This window comes from Mus caroli, chromosome X (genome assembly GCF_900094665.2).
Source record: "Mus caroli chromosome X, CAROLI_EIJ_v1.1, whole genome shotgun sequence".
NCBI classification, from domain to species: Eukaryota; Metazoa; Chordata; class Mammalia; order Rodentia; family Muridae; genus Mus; species Mus caroli.
The window spans coordinates 119,206,807-119,226,378 of record NC_034589.1 but is presented as its reverse complement, the minus strand read 5'-3'; the positions used below and the strand labels follow the sequence as shown (position 1 = coordinate 119,226,378).

The window sequence follows — 19,572 nt, the reverse complement described above, 5'->3', positions numbered from 1 at the left end:
AGAAGTCACTATTTTAAAGACACATTCAACTACCAGTTCATTCCTTCATGCTCTGTTTCTCCTGATTATGATTGATGGATATACTACATAGCATGGGCATAAACTTTCCCTAAAACTATAAAAAAAATAAGAAAATAAAGAAAACCCCAAGAATAAGAATACATTTACAAGATATTTTTGTCTTGAGAGTCTCAGTCTATACTGAAACATTTTTTCCTTATGTTAAAGGCATAGTAGTGCAAAATCCTCCTGTAAACCCCTCTAAAGAAATTTCTTGGCTTGAAAGGATTGGTTTCTTACTCTAAAATCTAACTGATTTTACATCTGTGACACTTAATACTCTGGTTAGGCAAAATACTCTTTGCATTAGGCTATAAGCACACAACTTTCTGGCTACTGTAGAGAGATTCAAGGATTCCTTCTACTATCATTTTGGCCAGATTGAGGATGATGATGATGTAGGGGTTGGCCTATGCATTGGAGGGTGTTTGATGGCATCTTTTCCCTCCAGTCACTAGATGCAATTAGCATCTCTTACAATGTGGCAATCAAATAAGTCTCTTGAGTCTACCGAATGTCACCTGAAGGGCAAAAATACCCAGATTGAGGTTTCAGAAAGAAAATTTTGAAAACATGTGACCAGAAAGTATTAATTCTTAGATGGGCACACATAAAAACCTCTTCTAAGACTAAAGGAATATCTTTATGGCAATATCAGAACGGGAGAAAGACCTTAAGTGCTGGAAGATATGAAGAAGGGCTGTGAAACCTTGACTTATGGGTTTCCAGGGATGCCACCATTAGTGGGTTACTCAGACACCAGTGAACAGCTTTACTTCTATCCCCTCACACGCAGCCCTGCTTAATCCCAATGTGTTATGGGGCAAAAAGGAAAGCAAGACCATAAACTGTAAGAGGGTCTTGGTGAGAGGTGTGGAAGCTGGTGGGGATAAGAAGGCCAAAAGAATACAAAGGGATTAGTGTGACCAGGATGTAGTACAATCATGTATGAAAATGTGAAAAGATGAATAACAATAAAAAACCACTCAGTGCTAGCTCAGAATCAGATTGCCATTTCTAAATAATTTTAAAGTATTTACCCAAGGTCAGGCATTTATGTAATTTGAAAGGTAAGTAGATAAATACTTGTCCTTTCATTCCATGTTGAGTGCTTATATTTTTTCTTAAAGGATGAGGGAGAGGACAATGTCAACGTGTCACCAAGAGCACAGGATACATTAAAAAATAAAATAGAACTTAATCAAACTTTAAAAAAAATCATCAAATGGCACGGTTGGTACACGGATAATAAAATAATTAACAATTAATTAGTTAATAAGAAAACGGCACAAGAAAATAAAGTCCTGAGAATGGGAGAAAATACATGAAAACAACATATCGCATAACAGTATTAAAGCACTGAAGTAAAAAATATATAACCCAAAAAAGATGGTAAAGTATTTTAGGATCTGTCAAGTTATACCTCACTACAAATGAATATATAAAAATACACATTTGATAAAGTCCAGAAAGTGTAAATTGGCTTTTCAAAAAAGAAGATCACAGTACAAAAGGCATTATGTATTTTGGTCTCAAGATGAAGAAGTTGTATGATTTCTGGTAAGTTACATGAAAGGAGGTAAGCAGCAGAAGAGAGAAGCAGGTCAGCATTTATGTATATTGGCCTTGTCATTGTTAATATTATTATTTTGTTATTGGCCCAATATTTCATGTGCTGAACTGTTGGGAATTAAGGGGAGGAGGGGGAGGGAAGGAATGCCTGCATCCGGCCAGAGTTCCTCCTGTGCTCTGGGCAGGAGGATGCTAGAGGGCTGCCAGATGCTTTCCACTTGGCCCCGGGTGGGCATCTAAGCCACTAACCCCACTCGACGGGAGGGGTGGTGGTGGACAGAGGGCAGCCCTCCATACCAGGGGCCCGAGGGCGACACCCTCAGCACCAGGCTTATGGGAGAGAGGGCTGAGGGAGAGAGGTTCCCACGCAGGTGAGAGTCCTGTGTTCATCTGTGGCTGGAGCACAGGAAGGCTAGAAACAGCTACAGTGGGCCTTGATGAACAGAGACAGTCTATGGTTTTAGAGCTTTTTTGTAGAAAGGCAGGGGGAAAGAGAGAAGGGAGAGAGAGAGAGAGAGAGAGAGAGAGAGAGAGAGAGAGAGAGAGAGAGAAGAAAGGCTAGAGTAAGAGGTTAGAGAGAGCAAGGAGAGAGAGAGTAAGAGAGTGAGGAGAGAATGAGGAGAGAGTGAGGAGAGAGAGTAAGGTGGGGTCAAACAGACCTTCTTTTGGTGGGCTGTTATCTTGTCCTTGTAGGTAACTGGGAGGAGTCTAGTCTGAAGGTCAGAAGCTTGGGACATTGTCTACATGACTACTAGCCACGCTTCTCCTGTGGGGGCTGAGGGGGTGGTAACTTCAACAGAAGCCTTGAGTCCAGGAGACATGAGGGAACGCCTACAGTCCCATGTTGGTGAATTATCACCACCGGGTCCTGGGGTTCACCTCTCAACTTGACTGGAAACCAGACTGTCTGTGTATAGCCCAGTGCCCCACTCTGAACAGTCACCTAGATCCATGTGGGCTCTGATATTGTCAATTGAATGTGCTATTGCAGCTGGAAGGCTTCACAACAAACTTACTAAAATGGGAAAATAGCCTGGTTACTTTTTTTGGTCATTCTTATTGTAACTTCTTCCTTCCTTTACTTCTTTCCTCTTTAGGGTGTGTGTGTGTTTGTGTGTGTGTGTGTGTGTGTGTGTGTGTGTGTGTGTGTGTGTGTGTGTGTGTGTGTGTGTGTGTGTGTGTGTGTGTGTGTGTGTGTGTGAGAGAGAGAGAGAGAGAGCGAGAGAGAGAGAGAGAGCTGTATAACAGTAATAGGCTGGCGGCAGAAGACTTTGAACTTCTGATCTGTAGCAGATCTTCTGAGCACTAAATGTTGGGATTGCAGGCACAGACAACCTACTATCCCACTAGTTTAAGTTAGTAGTGCTTGGGACTGCACCCAGAGTTTCTTTCATGAAGCCTTCTACCTACTCAGCTACATCCTTGGTCCTCTTCTAACATCCTAAAATCCTTGGGATGTCAAAACAGATAGTGCATTTGGTATGCCAATGGATCTACAAATAGAGGGTAGTAGCTCCTGTCACAGAAGTTCCTGCACTTGAACTAGGCTAAGATTCCCTCTATGTGTTACTTCACCTGCATGTTTATTTGTAAAGTATTGTTATCAGTAAATTGGTAAATAATGTTTCCAGAGTACCATGAGCTGCTTTAGGAAATTACTCTAGCCTAAAGATGGATGAGTTCAGTGACACAAACTAAAGCCTGGGCCTGGCATCTGAAATGGGGAGGGAAGCAGGCTTGGGGGCTAAGCCCATATACTTTGGGATCTGATACTATCTCCAAGTGGGTAGTGTCAGAGTTCAGATTATAGCACACCCAGGTATTGTCCACAGTGGCAGGATACATTGTACTCACTGAGAAACTGTCCTATCTTTTGAGGTCAGAAAAGTCTTCTGCAATGATTCAATGATTGTTATAATATAGAAATATATTTTTTTGTTTTTGTTTTGGATTTTTCATATATATATATATGTGTGTGTGTGTATACATACACATATATATGTATACAAACATGTGCATATATACACACATATATGTATATATATATATCCATACTCTCATAATAACTGCAATATACTTTGTACCAGATGTTTTCAAGACATAGTATCTCATCTCTATAAATAGAAGAGCTCATTTAAGTATTATTCAATCTCATTTACAAAACATGAAGCTTTAGTTCAGACTAATGAGGGTGCCATGTTCAAAGCCACACAAATGCTTAACTACTAGAACCACTTATAGTTGCTTGGCATCCTCAGCTATGTTGATGTACACTATACTCAAGAGAAAGTGTTAAGAAAATTATAGCCGGGCAGTGGTGGTGCACTCCTTCAATCCCAGCACTCGGGAGGCAGAGGCAGGTGGATTTCTGAGTTCGAGGCCAGTCTGGTCTACAAAGTGAGTTCTAGGACAGTCAGACAGAGAAATCTTGCCTCTAAAAAACAAAAAAAAAAAAAAAAATTACAGAATACTTGGCTATATTTCAAATAATTTTATAAATCTATGTATATTCTGTACAATATTTGGGACATATTTTTACCAAAGGAAAGATACAATCCCCAGGTCACCCTGATACTAAGTTATTATTTATCTAAAATCCAAGTTTTACTAGATAGCTTGTATCTTATGGGCATATATATATATATATATATATATATATATATATGTGTATTTCTTATTTTTCTTCTCTTTATTTTTGACAAAAGTTTTGATATATTGCTCAGGCTAGAATTCACTGTATAACCTATACTAAGATCCTCATGATTCAGCTCCCAAAGTGTCAGGATTACAGGCATGTGGCACCATGCCTGGCCTACATCTTACAGTTTCATTAGATAAATCTGTCAGTCCTTTTCTCAAGCCTTTGCTAATTTTTTTATGTATCTTTTGATTTACTAGTCTATTTAATGAAGTATATAGAAATTACTATATTAATATGCCCAAATCTAAAGTGTTTTGAGATAAGATAAATGCTGTTAGAGATAGGCCGTATGTTGTTTAATGCCTTGAATCATGGTACTTCTGCAACATTCCTCACATATTTCTTTAAAATATATATTTTTTATAATGAATAAAATTCAAAACAATGAATTCATATAAAACATAACTTATACAATTGAAGATGGTAGACAATTAGGTAATCACTAATATCAGGGACTCTGAAAAATGCAATTTGGCAGCTATGCAAATAGATTACATTTCTGGATGAAATGGAGGCTTAAATGAATATGTAGCAAAATATTCAAGACAATTAACTATTAAGTCCATCAATCCTCATAACAATGTTTTCATATCAATTGCCTTTAATTACAGTAGAGTGAAAAGTAAGAAATTTCAAGATCTGTTTAACTTCTAAAAACGCAGGAGCTGATAATGAGGGAGAAAACTCTACAGAGGGATGCGTCCTTATCACCTTAATTATTACAAAACCAAAAAAAAAAAAAAGAGCAAACACAGGAGGAGAAAATTAGGAACATGCTTTGTTTAAGGATGTTAATTAAAAAATGTTTTTATAGTAACTTCCTACAAGGTAAGAAATATGTTCACAGAAAGAGATCTTAGTTTTATTAGTGCAACTGTCTTTGAAGAATCAGTAAAAAGAGTGAAAGGAGAAAATATAATAGATACTATGTCTAAAATTTACTATGAAATAGTCACCAACTTAATTTTATACCTGTCAATAAAATCTATATTGCTTTGTTGAAAATGAATGAATCATCTTACCTCCCTTACTGATCATAATGACCAATTGAGTCCTAATAAGAAAGATGGCATATACAAATACATAGCTCATGCAAATGCAACAATTTTCTATTTATTACTTAAAGATTTAAGAAAACTTATTAAAGCAAAAAAATTTAAAAGCCATATAGAAAGCTACATTCTATCTATCTGCTACCATGATTCAAGGCATTAAACAACGTCTATCTACATGTCTATATCTATCTATCTATCTATCTATCTATCTATCTATCTATCTATCTATTTATCTATCTATCTATAATGAGGTAACCAGCCACTTTATGATTGTCTATAAAACCTAGTCCATAGGGTAAAATGAAGGATGTCTGTTACTGTGAATTCAACTAATATTCCATGTTTGTGGAGTTCACATGACCCATAGTATCAAAGTATCACTGAATTTGTACCATTATAACCATATATATATATATATACATATATATATATATATATGAATTATACATAGAATCTTATACTCCTCCCAAAAGCCATAGTTAATAAATAAAAAGCTGGTATACCTATCCTTGGGTTGTCGGAAGTCTTGGAGACTTCCTAAATAGTACAGGCTATTGAAATTGTTCTTGGTTGCTCACAGTAATGTGAGAGTAAAATCCTATTGCTGAAGGCAGCGCATATATTGGCCACAGAATATGGAGGAATCAAGTTGGTACTGACTAGGACTATTCTTTCCTGCTGCATAGCTTTCATTAGTACTGCATCATAGGCAGCTGAGGAAAAAAACCTAACAGTCTTACTCTGTAAAGGACAATAATGACTAGAACATCAAGTTAAACTATTGGTGCAATAATGGCATATGTTATGGGGGTAACCAACCATTTTATGATTGGCTGTAAGGCTTACATTACAAGAGGAAATGCATGATGTCTGGTACTGTAAATCTATCCAAGAATTCATTGTTGGCGAGTTCACAAGACTACAGTATCAAACTCTCACTAAATTTGTACCTTTATAATCATATATTAATTAGTGTAGCCCTCTGAACTCACCAGAGTAGTTTCATGGTACAGCAGATAATCTCTAATGCCGAAACTGCAAATAGGGAGCTTGCACCATTTCTTTCTATTTATCTCAGAATAAGTGATTCACTTAGTATAACTAGAGATTTACAGAAGAAGCCAGAGTATCAGACTACACGGTCAACCTATGGCATGGTATCAACAATGTATAGGGCTTCCCTTGCCCATTTAGTTAATTTTGTCTGGAAATGTCCTCTTTATTCTGTTTAAAAAATTCTCCCACCTACCATTTTACTCTACTTCCAGTTTAGCTTCAACTGTCCTGGCTGCTAGTGGGACTTCTGTAATTTTCTATGGAAAAATTTCCAGGAAGTCTATATTAAACAGATATGAAGATACACATCTCAGTGTGTCATATCACAATACAATGTGCAAATTAACTTGCCTGTGTAATTTGTTAGTTTGATACATGTGGGTGAAAATCCTCAATATTTGAGGAGGTAGTAAAGCAAGATCCACATTTGTCCAGGTTTTCCTATACCATTTTAGATAATACCACTTTCCAAATGAGAATGTTAATGTGACCTTCTCAGCTTTTGGTTGAAAAAAACCCGAAGAATCATATGACTGCAGGAGACTGGGGTGAGGAAACCACTGAAGTCATTCATTAGAATTTTCAGCAGAGATCCAGGTCAAATTAAAGCTTTACATTAAGGAAAGAAAGAAATCCTATTCTTTAATTAATAGCAAACAACATAAGATAGTCTTTTTCTATAGTTTCAATGTGCATAAAGAGCATATTAGATTGAAGAAGTCATGACAAATGCTGGGGGCAATGAGTTTTCAACAGCAGCAACCAGTCTTGGAGAATCAGAGCCTCTTAAGACTTTATAAGCACTATAATACTGCTAAACTTTTTCTTTCCGTGAGATTTCCACTTATTATGGTACAAGTGACCTTTAAAGTTCCTCTTATGAAATATCTCATGAATACTTCATCAACCAATCAGCTACAATTGCAACAGAGGTATAACTTTCTTACTTACAGGCGTAATTGAAACCTTGATTAGCTTCCTCAAGTACTTAGGTGACTCAGTAACAGACACTGAACAAATATACTGATAGCATAGCTAGATAGTGCTTAAGAGTCTTGCTCTTTAACCTATGCAAATATGGTATGAATCACAGATGTATCTTGTGCCACACATAATGCAGAAACCAAATAGAACCTTTCTCTTTGATTCTTATATTCCTTGCTTTCTACAGAAAATGTTGGTCTATGCCCATTTTCTTTCTGGACTGTAATTTCCTCTCCCACATTTTCCCCCTTCAACTGAAACTCTGCTGCATTTGTTTGTCTGGCAGAAAATCCATTTATTACTTACTATACTATTCAGTATGCTCCCAATAGTCTACAAGGCTTATATACTATTACCCTGTATAAATTCTTTGACTTTGTCTACTATTTGTCCATTGACAACCAGTCTCATTATCTCTATAGTTTACCTTGAACTTTCACACCTGTATTACCTCTAGGCTCTCACATACCTCCATCCAGTCTCTCTCTCTCTCTTATATGAGTGTCCTGTAGCTATCTTGAGACACCAGAAGAGGGTATCAGATCCCATTACAGATGGTTATGAGCCACTATGTGGTTGCTGGGAATTGAACTTCGAACCTCTGGAAGAGCAGATCAGTGTTCTTAACTGCCAAGCCATCTCTGCAGCCCATTCAGTCTCTCTGTTAATGTCTCCCCTCTCACTACTTTCTACCTCACCAAATTATACAACAGAAACCCCTAAACTGTTTGTGTCTCCCTCTTTCCTAATGACAAATTCAGAACATACATAAAGGTCAAAACCTAGTTAAAATTTTATACTCTTCAGTGTCTGAGGTTAGCAGCTGGAGATGGTTGATTTCCATAATAATCGACTACAGCCTGGAAGTTCTCAAAACATTAAATTACAAAGAATACCTCCACACATGGTTCCTCATAGGCCTCATATTTCTTTATTGTGAAAAATCATGGCAGCCTCTTAAAAACCACTAAGGTACATTGGAATGGTGGCTTGATTTCTAATCATCTATTGGCTTTGGGTCACTGACATTTATATCAGTTTTCTTAGAAATGCCAATGCTTAGTATTTCTGAGGCTTCAATTTGTGACTTGTCATGTTGTTGTAGCTCAATTTCCTGTACAGAAAATTGCTCTGGACATAGATTAGCACTTACAGATAGCCTTCAAGGTTAAGTGAAAAGAAGCATGCTAATTTTAAAAGTGAGGTCTTTGCTTGCAAAGGAGACACTTACAGGTTCCTCAAGCATTAGTACCACACATACAGCTTTTCAGTATCCTTTGTTTTAAGGCAAAATGTTTTCAGCTTTGGGTGGATGGTTTATATAAAAAGTTCTGTGAATTGATTTTTGTAAATGATTCCCTTCTGGCAGGGGATAGAATCATGGAGGAAACTAATTTGCTACAGGTGAGGAAGGAAGCTGAAGTGAATACAAGTCAGTGCTCAGCGAAGAAGCCCTCTTTTATTCTGCACAACCAGCTCACTGCTCATACTCCCTAGAAAACAAATAAAAAATTAATGTGTATTTCACTTGCAGTACATATCTGGAGGTTTGACAGACAAACAGATCTTTGCACACCAGCATGGTCGTGAAGAGAATCTCAAAGGTAAATTATTAAAAACAAGAAGAAAAAAGACTGTTATGTGCAAATCTCCTTGGATATTAAACTTGCAGTTGGTTACAAGCGGTCATGCGCCAATAATGATGGCTGGCTGTGATCCCCAAGGCCTTCTTTTAAAATTTGCCTTACAACTGCAGAAACATGTGATATGAAGTTGGAGGAAAAACTGTCTCTCTCGTCACAGTCCATTAGAGTTCTGAACTATGATTAGCTAGAAGTTAATCTGCAATCTGTAGCATAGAAAAGCTTTTCCAATGCTGCAGGTTTCAGCAGACATTTTTGTTATAGGAATGTGAGCATCCATCTTTGCATCTGGGAAAGAAAAACAAATTGAGTTCAACATGTCTCTATGGACCACTATTTGATTAAAATCTATGAACCGCTTTGAGTGACTATAGAAAACTAATCTATAACTTTTTTGAGCTAAAGGAAGAAAATGAAATTCTTAAGTGACTGATACAATATTTTAATAGAAAAACATCTCAGGAAAGTCTAAGTGGAGGAAAATAAAGCAGTGTTAAGTTACTGTTCTAAGGCCTGTGTTTATTGCTATAATAGTATCTCTACGAAGCTAGAAGAGGCAGTGCAATCAATAAGGTTTTCTTGTTTTGCTTTTCAATGCTGAGGATTAAATGCATGACTAAAAAAAAAAAAAAACTTATGAACTATTGCACAACAGCTCTGGCATCTCAGTAAGGTTCTAATGTGACCAATTGAGGTATAGTGAGAAGCATGGTAAGACTTGGATAAATATATCAAATTACCTTGACAAGTAAAATTTATAGACTTGATGAGTAGGGACAGTCTTCAAGAAACATGAGCCTGAGTTCTCTAACTGTATAGAGAGTTCCATGACTTCCCCTAGGAACCTATTTTGATACAGTACTACTTGTAAAATGAAAAAAAAAACACACACACACACACACACAAAAAAAAAAAAAACCCCACAAACTTCCTTATGTCTCAGCAAAAGCTGTCAGTTTGTAAGCCTGTGTCTTGTTTATTGACCTCTATTTAAAAGAAAAAAAGTCAAAATTTTCCTTTAAAATATTTTCCTAGTGGCATGACTTGTCTTCAGGACTCACTGGAGTGCCCAAGTTTCACAAAAGTTAACCCTCAAATGCAGTACAGGATTTTCTTTTCAGTTATAGATTGATGGATACGGAGGAGTGGGTCTTTGGGGCCTTTGGGGGAAAAAAAAAAACCTGTGTGGTCTCCATCTCTCTGTCTCTGTCAAAATAGGTTCTTTGTCTCTCTCTGCCTCTGTCTCTGTGTCTTTATCTCTCTCCCTGACTCAATCCTCCTGTCTCACAGATTCTTTGAATGCAGGAGCTCCACAGTTCAGTATCAGTTTCTAGAATAAAAATGTTCCTCATAGATATATTTTCCCATAAGTTTAATAACACTTGAGTATCCTCCTGGGTCTTTTCTACCTGTTGGACATTATTTTTGAATTATAGGTTTCTCCATCGTGCTATGCCTTCCCTGAAAATAAGAAAACAAAGATTGCAACAATACTTTAAGAGGTATGACATTTCATTTCTACCAGTTTTTGATGCTCAAATTCTTCTAAAATAAAGTATCTGTTTTGTACTATTTTAAAGTGCAACTGCAAAGCTAAAAGATCGCTTCCAATATGTCTGTTGAAACCATCAATCATCTTTTTAAACAACCGCCTTGGGAAGCCATAAACTTATTTTGGTGAGGGCATTAATCTGTGTTTGAAATTTCTCATTCTGAACTGAACTCTGATTTTACGGAAATCAGTTTCATTATTTCAGATTCACATTATTTTTAAGCAGAAATTTTGTTACCCAGTTCCATCATCTATTTTACTATAAAACTTGGTTTAATATCATTTTTGGCTATTTCCTGAAATGACAGCAACCTAAATTTCAAAGATTAAGTGCACCTGAAAAGATCTAAAACTCATACCATAGAACACTTAGAGAATTCTAAAACAGGATTTCTCCAAAATTGTATGACAAGGGGATTATCTTTTTTATTGGATATTTTATTTATTTACATTTCAAATGTTATCTCCTTTCCCAGTTTCCCTTCCGGAACCCCCCTATCCAATCACCCCTACCCCTGCTTCTATGAGGATGCTCCCCCACCCAACCACTCCTATCTTCCCATCGCGGCATTCCTCTATACTGGGGCATAGATTCTTCACAGGACCAAGGGCCTCTCTTCCCATTGATACATGACAAGGCCATCCTCTGCTACATAAGGACATTATCTTTTAATAATGATAATAAAAAAGATAGGCTCATTTGACTATATACATTTGTGGTGTGTTCTTTAAAAAAAATCATCACACTTCACTCAATGACTAATGCATGATAAATACTGTTTCACTAAACTTTAAGAGTACTTATTTTATGATATATTTGTGCTTGGCCTTGTTTCTACATTATTTGTTTGATGTTTTTATTCATATTTTAACTCTATCTAACTTTATTTGATTCTATTTTGATTCAACATATATATCTACTAAAAGATTTTTCTCCAATCTTATCTTATTTTGAATGAAATGTTTGAAATCTCTCTAGATATATACAGTCATTTATCTCTTCTTTGGGTGATAGAAAAGACAGGAAAAGGTAGAAGGGGCAAGAAAGATAAGACACAAATACTCTGGTTACTATCTAGGTATTTTGCCTTCAGTGATATGTAGGAAATAGCAATACATACATACATGCATACATACATTCTTTACCATGTTTACCACAGAGAGTTTTAGTCCCTGGATAATCATCAAAAAGAATCACCCATGAAGCTTAGTCACTCAAGGCACTGTGTTTTGACAGAACAAAGTCCTAGAAATGTTAATTTTCTGTGGCTCTATCTCCTAGACTCAGGTGGGGTACTGCCTTAATGTCAGATGTACTGGTATCCTGAAATTTACGGTTTACTTCTCTTTAATCATTATTGATAATGAATGTCACTCAGGAAGGAATACAAATTTTAGGGAATTAGCAGATATTTCTCTCTCTTGGAATATAGGGAACTGATTCTTCCCATAGAAGTAAATTAAAATGGTTGAGCTCAATTTTCTTTTCACAAAGCTATCTTGATTACCAGTCACAACTCTGTGCTTTTCTAAGTACAAAGAGATTGTTTGCTGATTTGTTGTGCTATCTTCCAAACTATTGACAGCAAGATGTCCTTCAAGTAATTATGGGGTTGTACCTTTCCCTTTATTGATGTGTCTGATTTTCACACACACACACACACACACACACACACACACACACACACACACACACCAACAAATAATGAATGGAAACCAAGCAACACAAAATTTAAAAACAGAGTCCTGATGAAGCATGGGAAAGTATGGTGATACCTATGGATCACAGTGGTCCATAAAACAAGCCAGTACCAGTTAGATTGTTGTTTAAAAAAATGAAATTCCAGCCGGGCGTTGTGGTGCACGCCTTTAATCCCAGCACTTGGGAGGCAGAGGCAGGCGAATTTCTGAGTTCGAGGCCAGCCTGGTCTACAGAGTAAGTTCCAGGAAAGCCAGGACTACACAGAGACACCCTGTCTCAGGAAAAAAAAAATTCTAGTAGTTAGAAGGTATGGCAGTTTGAATGAAACAGTTTGAATGAAAATGGCCCCTGTAGCCCCATAGGAAGTAGCATTGTGGAAGTGGCTGTAGCCTTGTTGGAGAAAATATGTTAATTTGCAGGGTGGCTTGAAGGTCTCCTATGAGCAAAGATAAAGAGTGACATACAGTATCCTTCTGTTGCCTGTGAATCAAGATGTAGAACTCTTAGCTCCTCCACCAGCACTATTTCTGCCTGCATGCTACCATGCTCCCTGACATGATGATAATGGACTCTGAAACTATAAGCCAGTCTCAATTAAATGTTTTCCTTTATAAGAGTTGCTTTGGTCATGGTGTCTCTTCATAGCAATAAAACCCAAACTAAGACAGAATTTGGTACCAGGGACTGAGGTATTGCTGTGATAGGCTGGAACATGTTTTTGTTTGTTTGTTGTTGTTGTTTTGAAATGATGTGTATTTGGGGACTTTGAATTAAGCGAGCAGTAGAATGCTTTAAGCAAGGCTTAATGGGCCATACTAGTAGGAGCAAGGAAGACAAAGTACTGAGGGTGACTTGATGTATGGGGGCCTGGCTCTAGAGGTTTCAGAGAAGAATGTTTGTATGTGGCCTAGAGACTATTCTTGTGATACTTTGACATATAATGTGGCAACTTTTTGCCCTTGTTTACTTCACCAAGTTTATAGGGAAGTATTTTAGATTAATTACATTGGCAAAGGAAATCTCAAACCACCCTACTATATATTCTATTGTGTAGCTATTAAAGTTAACTATTATGGAGAACATTTTGATGAAAAGGAGCAAGCTGAGCAAGGAAAAATATTAAAATGTAAGGTTCAAGGAGAAAAGGGGCAGCAGGAAGTGGAATGGAGCTAAGTCCTGTGTTTGAGAAGATAAATAGATTAAAGGTGTTAAATTGACTACAGGGAGTGGTACCATCAGGGCAAGATTCTACCCAGCTAAGCTAAACTTCCATCCTGTGAAAAGAAATTAAAGAGTAGTTTAGATTCAGGCATGGTGGTACATGATTTCAATCCCAGCACTCAGGAGACAGAAGCACACAGAACCCTGAGTTCATGGTCAGCCTAGTCTATAGTGTGAGATCCAGGACAGCAGCAAAGCTTAGGCAATGAAGGAAATGATTGAAAACAGCTGGTGAAGATGTAATTGAAAAAGAGGGCCAGGTTACAGCCCCAACAAGCAGCATAACTTAGCAGCTTTGGCCACATGGTTCTTGTTTTAGGGACAGGGATAGAAAAAAGGGGGGGGGTTATGGAATCTCTCACTGTGACTAAGAAAAGTTGTTTAAGCCAGGAATGTGGCAGGGATATTCCTGCATGGAGATTCAGAGAGGCCATGTGTGAAGATTGTGTGAAGCATGGAAAGGTGAAGCCTGAATTGGCTTCCAGACCCCAAGAGGTTAGAAAAGCCAGAACCATGGGATACTTTCTAGAAAAAAAAACTAACTGTATCAATATGGAAAGCTGATAACAGGGAGTAGAAACAGCACAAGGTAAAGAAGTGTGTTACAGTCAACAAAGCTGAAATGGGTTGGAGATCTAAAGAACATTTTGACATTTGACATGCATAGAGATACAGTTGGAGTTTGTCCAGCTGGTTTTTTGTTTTGCTCTAGTTCAGTATTTCCTTACTATGCTCCCTTTCCACAATTTTGGAACTGTAATGTATACCCTATACCATTATTTGTTGGAAATATGCTATATGCTTCTTGATTTTTATTTTATAGAACATTACAATTAAGATATCTCATGAGTCATAGAAGAGACTTTGAACTTTGGAATTTCAACGAGTTTGAAACTTTTATAGACTATAAGAATTTTGAAATTGAACTAACTGCATTTTGCATTATTATATAGTTACAAGGTTATGCGGGCCAGGAAATGAAATGTGGTACTTTGAATGTAATTGGCCCCCATAGGCCCATATGAAGTAGCACTATTAGGAAATGTGGTCTTGTTGGAGTAGATGTGGCTTTGTTGGGGAAATACATCACTGTGTGGGCTGGCTTGGAGATACTCTACTCAAGTTACACTCAGTGAAATACACAGTTTCCTTCTCCCTGAGAATGAAGATGTAGAACTATCACCTCCTTCTCTAGCTCCATGTCTGCCTATAGGCTGCCATGCTCCCCACCATGATGATAATCGACTAAACCTCTGAAACTGCAAGCTATCCCCAATTAAATATTTTTCCTTATAAGAGTTGCTGTGGCCATGATGTCTCTTCACTGCAATAAAACCTAAATAAGACAGAAGGAAACAGGAATACTTATAACTTTAGTCCTTTCTTAAACCAGAGACTGGAGGGGCTGTTTCACTAATGACCACTAAAAAAATGAACTAATCTTTTTTTATATATAATGTTAAAATACAGGTTACATATTTCACATGAATTTAAATGTCTGTCAATATATTTCTTTTATGCATGTTTACTTCAGTGTTGCAGACTTCTGCAGCTTCTGGGAGGATAGGCTCATGGTTAGTTCAGTCTACTGCAAGTGTGATATTCTTTTTTGATGGGCATCACTTATTTATATACTTATTCATGTATTTTTGAGTCATGGTCTTATACTCTGGCTCAGGCTGGGCTCAGTATATAGCCTAGGTTTGCATTAAACTCATAGAAACCCTCCTATTTCAGCTGTCAGAGTGCTGGCATTATAGGCATGAGTCAACACACTTGACTCATATAAGCACACTTCATAAGTGCACAGAACACTTAATAGGGATATGCCATGAAATAACTCTTTCTTAATAATAAAAACTGGAAAATGAATTCAGTGTAAATACTAGTATAGGACATAACTTACAAACATTGTTCTTACATTGGTTCACTTATTGGTAGTTTGGCCATTTTTTAAGAGTTTAAATCACAGGCTGAACAATTTCCTGTGCAGAGGCATATTCATATTTAGACTATGGTCTCACTATGGAAGGAACATATACAAATATGAAAATAAATCTGAAGGTAGAATTAAAAAAAGATGTCAAAGTTTGTAAGTGACAAACCTTAAAAGAAGATGGGTAATCTCAAGGACAACTGGTTCAAGGAACAGAACTATATCCATGGACATGACATGACTACTTAATTAAATGGTTAGTTTATTAGAGTGCTTTCAGAACTCAGAGCACTATGCTCTGCAGTTGTATTTTAAGAAGAGACTTTAAAAACTACACTACTGTACAGATTGTAAAGCAATAGAACCAAGTCAAGAATGTGCTTTCTACTGAAAATGATTAAGAAGATTAGCTGGTTAGTTGTAAAGAGGTATAGAAAGCATGCTATACTAAGTTATAAGATAAACCCTTAGAGAATCCTTCCATTTCTAGTCTACAATATTTTGTTTCCATTGGTATGTATTTCTCATTCACCACTTAATAAAATAGAAAAAAATAAGTAAAGTGAATTTACAATTTCTTGTCTCCTTTTGACATCTTGGGAATTAATCGAGCACTCATAAAAATATCTGCAAACAATACACTATAGATCATTTTCAAAATGATTTTGAATGAGAAACAGGTCAGAACAAGAAACAGTTTGCTTCAAAATCATCTCTCTCAAACTAGAAATAATAAGGGTACTGTTATATACTAGTGATTGCATTCTGGGAAGCAAGCCATTCCATATGTATGTACAAACTGTAGCAACATTCCACAATGTACAATACATCTCACTTATGATTTTGTCTTTGATCATGACTTAGGTCTGGCTGAAGAACATTGCTTACTTAGTGATTGGACTATCTTTTGCTTACTATGCTAATGATCTAATGTCCTCTCCTTTACCTTCCTTCTCCCAAGGTAATATGTCATTATTTATAGGGGAATTTTCTGGCCTCACTATGAATCTTCTTTTTAAGTTGCCTTATTTATTGGTAGAGAGGGATTTTCACCATTAGGCTTGACATGTTGGACAAATAACTTGCATGAGGATTTAGGGAGTTTACAGACACACTGGTTTTTATATCCTGTACAAAATTTTGCAATAATAAATGTCATATTTTAGACTTGACTTCTTTCAATGTGAACTTCTGAACAAAATATCCTGTATATTCTCGTACAATGAAATAACAGTGTTACTTTCTCCATTTTGTGTTTATATTAAAGCATGCTGAAGGTAAAATTGGAATTTTATAATTAAGTAATAAAAAATAACTAGATTTTTATCATGTTTACCTTATTATCATTTTACTCCTTTTAAGTGAAGTAGAGATAAGGGGTGTGGTTGTTTCCTTCGAAGTGTCTTAGAGAAGGGCAAGAGTTATAGCACCAGAAAGATGTGGAACTCAAATGATAAAGAAGGATGGGCTTAAGGGTAGAGTTTGATGGTTCTCTCCTCTAATCTCAGTACTTGGCAAGCTCAGGAAGGAGATTACCATGAGTTGAAGGCCTCCCTAGGATACAAATAGAGTGGGTTCCAGGCTAGCCTGGGCTATAGAGGGAGACTCAGTCACAACACACACACACACACACACACACACACACACACACACACACACACACAGTCCATATCCTACCAATAGTTATGTGTATGCTTTTAGGACTGCTATATTCATAAAGAAATATCAACACACAAAACAGTGAGAAATTAATTCTCCCTGTTGCACAAAGTTTTGCAAAGGTAGTAAGAAAGACATGACAGTGAAAGTAGCCATTGAATAGAATCTTGAAGAGCAATGTTTCCCCTCTCCAGGTGGAAGAAAGGTTGTTAAGAACAATGATGTGCTGGTTAGTTTTTGTCAAGTTGATATAAAACTAAAATACCTGAGCAAAATAAAAAAAACACAACTGAGGAACTACGTCCATCAAACTGGCCTGTAGGTATGTCGGTAGGCATTTTCTGGATAAATAATTGATGGGAGAGGGTCCCGCCCAGTGTAGGTAGTACCACCCCTGGACAGATGATCATAGCCTCTACCACAGAAATAGCAAAATAGAACAGATGCCATCCCATACCCAGAACACTGGTTGGGCGACTTTAGATTTCTAATGGCTTCTAAATGCTACTCTAGGCTTTATCTATGTATGGGCAGGCAGGGACATTTTTTGAAAAAACAAGTATCTTACATATATCGACATTTTTGGAGACACTATCTTAAAGCAGCATGAAGTCAGTTTGGAGAGTGTTAACAGTAAAAACTCAGGACACATTAAAAAATATTGCAGAAATCCATGGGAGATATGAGGAATACTGAAACTAAGGTACTTAAAATGAGCATAAATATAGGATAGATTTGAGAAATATTTTAAAACATAAACAATACATACTGGAGACTGAACAGATGTCAATAGTGAGTAAAAATAAGATACCAAGTTGAGTCTTCACCAAAGAGATTAAAGGAAGTAATTAGGAAAAGCTGTAAAAAATTACATTTTTAATATACTGAGTTTGTGGTAGTTGTAGTGATTCTAGCTTGAGGTAACATGCAGAAAATAAATTTGAGTCTAGAATTGAAGATTAACATTGTGACGAGAAACACACAGAAATCAGAGGGGCATGTGTTACCTGGAAATACTATGCTGTATTTCAATCAAACTATTAATATTATTACACCCATAGTAAGACATATTTAAGATTAAAGAATGGAGACTACAGTCTCCCTTACATGTGGTGATATTATCATCATCTTATCAAAATGTATCTTTATCACGCCATACCTAATCACCTCTCTCTATCTCCAGGGGAAATACTTCTACTCAAAGTAAAGACTAAGAAGCATTATCTTCATTGTGGAAATTGATTGTTCTGGTGGTTAACAATATATGTATACTATGTTATAATGTAAAATTGGGGCAAAATAGAGTATACACCATTTACTGTGTACCCATTACACTAAAGGCTGCAAGTATCTTTTGTCTCTATGGAAGAATATATGGTATGAGTAGTATAGGATGAGCAAGACTGTAGTCTCACATGGTAAGCCCTGGGTCAAATCTATAGCCATTCTGTTAACATGCAACACATATGCAACATTTCTGCTTAAGGGGCACTATATACAGTAAAAATCACCCGAAACAAATGCGAACTCAATAGATAGACTGATCCTGTCTCTGGCAAGATAATTGGAAGTACCCATCTTCTTAAAAGTGATCCCCATTCTTGAGAGGGACTGAACTTGAAAGGTAAAACTCAAGATACTACAAGGTTTCTATGAACTCCTTATGAGAATTTCTCCTTGCGCCCTTACTTTTAGGTTTTTAACTTATTTTTTTTCACTGTTCCTTACACTTTAGCACGAACTCACTCCAACTCTTACATACTTTTAAATGGGATTAGAGGGGTACTTACTAATTTTAGCTTTGTTTATCAGGCAGGTTTTGTCTCAAGTATACAGCCCCGCCTTTCTACTGGGAGGGCAGACATGGACAAAATACAAGGAAATGAGCATAGCTGTGCACCACTTCAACTTTATTAATAAAAACAGAGGAGCCAAAGTTTCTCTAAGGATCTTCATTTCCCTGTTTCTGACGTATATTAAAATGGAGGCCATTCCAAGAAGGATGTCAACTTGAAAAGGGAAGATCAGAAAGCTGAATTGCCAGACCACGAGAGGTTAATCATTTTTGGAAAGAGAATTGTAGACCCAGAAAGACAAGGCAACCATGTATAAGGTGTTCTTTCAAAAGTACAAGAGAGGCTGCTTCAAGTACTTCTTGTGTTAGTAGCTGGCTGTAGTGCTAAACGTTCTTGACAGAATTGTTCTACTGGATTAAAGCCCTGTCCTGAATTTAAAGGGCATGGATGTAATGCAGAATGAGTGACACCTTCCTACTGCAATAGTTTACCTATCAACTCACTAACAGCGAACAGAGACCAGGGGGAAGGAATGTCTTTGTAAGTTACTTATAATTTTTCATCCGTTTGGCACTAAAATATGCTTTTACAACAGTATATGCTTTGCAATACATCTCACTTTTTGTCAGTTTCTT

At 36.8% G+C, this 19,572-nt stretch overlaps 1 protein-coding gene across 4 annotated transcripts in view; it reads right to left on the bottom strand.

Moving 5' to 3' along the window:
- Diaph2 (diaphanous related formin 2) overlaps positions 1 to 19,572 on the bottom strand; it is a 678,308-nt gene that overhangs the window by 166,507 nt on the left and 492,229 nt on the right. The gene's annotated exons all lie outside the window — the stretch shown is intronic.